The sequence below is a fragment of the Lynx rufus genome, unplaced genomic scaffold (genome assembly GCF_022079265.1).
Source record: "Lynx rufus isolate CCGP_SWC_20201006 ecotype Redwood Valley unplaced genomic scaffold, mLynRuf1.p SCAF_21, whole genome shotgun sequence".
In the NCBI taxonomy this organism is placed as follows: Eukaryota; Metazoa; Chordata; class Mammalia; order Carnivora; family Felidae; genus Lynx; species Lynx rufus.
In genome coordinates, this window is record NW_025814836.1 from 5,907,941 (window position 1) to 5,910,107 (window position 2,167).

Here is a 2,167-nt window from a genome sequence, read left to right on the forward strand (position 1 = left end):
AGGAGTTGCTCCCCACCCCACCCCTTCCTCTGTGAAGTGGTCTCCATTGGTGGCCAGTCCTTGGGAAGGCCTTGGGGAACTACTACTCCCAGAGCATCCCAGGCACCCAATCTCTGCCCTCCTGGCTTTTTGCATGGAGCACTACTACTCTGGAAATGCAGTGAACTTGATGGCCCAGCCTCTGGTGTCCCCCACCATGCATAGAATGTGGAGGATTCAGTGTCACCAGGCTGTAGTAAGCACACCTGGAGAAGCTGACCCTGGGAATCACCTGCATACTAGAATCTTCCCCAGGTGTGACAGAGGGTGACTATCATAGAAAAAAAAAACCTGCTGAATGTCATATGATTTCTTCATGGGAATAAAAAATAACTGTGTGTTACCTGAGGATGTGAAGAACTTTTACCTGATGACCACTGGCTTCCACAGGACATGGAATGTGAAACTGGATGAGCATATCATTCTACTGGGCATCATGGCAATTAACAGAATCTCAAAACTGACTCAATTCAACCAGTTTTCTGTGTATTCACTCCCTAATCCACCAACCCTGGTAAACCTGGAAGATGATGGTCTTGAAGCCAGTAAGAACCAGCCAGAGAAGACTCACTTTGATTCTCCAAGTGTGATATTTGAGCTGGATCCTTGCAACGGGAATAGGAAGTTTTCCTTGTCTACAAAGAGGGAAAGCAGTGTTAGTGTGACACTGAAATCTGGTTCCTGGACAGAGTGTTATACTGGCATTTTCTTACAGATACCTTTACCACTTACTATCACCTGCTCATCATGCACATGGGTCTGCCGCAGTGGCAGTAGGACTTCATCATCTATGGAATTAGCCCACAAGACAAAAAAAAATGGTTCAACATGTATCAATCCATAACCTACAGCACAAACCTGCTTGCAGAAGAGACCAACTCCTTTGTGAACAAAGCTGGATCCCAGCAAAGTATTCAAAAGCAAGAATAAGGCATTAATCCCCCAAAAGAAAATGCCTGTCCAGTCTGCATAGGCAGGATGCAAGGAAAGGACTCTGGGGAAGATCTGAGCCCTTCAAGTGCTGGCTAATACCAAAAGGAGTATAAGGCCTAGGATTTGGACAGAAGGGGCCCTCAGGTCCTCCCTCCACCTCTAAATCCACTTCTAGCCCTGGAAACCCTGTCCATAAATGAGCACCCCCACCTTCCCACCAGCCCCATCAGATGATGCACAGATGACCCAAGGCTCAGATTCTGTGTGTGGACCATAAGCATCTTCCCATCTGAGTGAGTCAAACCCTAGGCTTTCTATTGGTATTTGCCAGGAGTTCAATGGTGTACTCAGGTCTCCCCCAGAGTCTTTTCTTCATGCCCTGCCTCTGAAAGATGTGGAGAGTTTCAGAACTTGTTTAAGTAGCTAAATAAATCTGTTAAGAGCTTTCCTCTCTTTCCATCCCCAACCCTCTGCACCCCTCAGCAGTGATTAGAGAAGTCTCACAAATAAACCACTGTTTTGACCCATGAGAGATTAGAGCTGTGCTGTTCAACTGGTAGCCACTAGCCACATGTGGTTGTTTAAACTATATTAAAAATTCAGTTCCTCAGTCTCAAACCATAAGGGACTAATATATAGAGACCAAACTTAAGGTTTCTGGCAGGGTGCTGGGTGGGGGGGGGGATGGACTAACTGGGTTACGGGCATTAAGGAGGGCACTTGTTGGGATAAGCACTGGTTGGTATATGTAAGTGATGAATCACTGAATTCTATTCATGAAACCATGATTACACTATATGTTAACTGACTTGTATTTAAATTTAAAAAAATCACTTCTTCAATCACATTACCCACATTGTTAGTATCCATGTGGCTGGCAGATTCTGTATTAGACAACATAGAGATAATAGAACATTTCCATCATCACAGAAAGTTCTCTTGGGCAGCACTGCATTAGAATATTTTCATGCTGCCCTTGCTTAGATCAGTTCATTTTTGTTAGACAATGTGAATACCTTAATCTGATAGGTCATAATGTTTCATGAAAACTCTTGAAGATACAATTATGTGTTTTTATTTTTCATGAGTAATTCTCTGCTCCTTTTTCAGTTTCCTATAAAGTTTATTGCTTCCAAAAAAATATTCTAGGCATTTCTGTGAGGATGTTTTGTATGGGAATAAGATTTAAATAAGA

At 43.3% G+C, this 2,167-nt stretch overlaps 1 pseudogene; it reads left to right on the forward strand.

The window, feature by feature from the left end:
- Positions 1-213: 213 nt before the first annotated feature.
- Positions 214-1,172, forward strand: LOC124517201 (tubulin polyglutamylase complex subunit 2-like; annotated as a pseudogene).
- Positions 1,173-2,167: the final 995 nt, after the last annotated feature.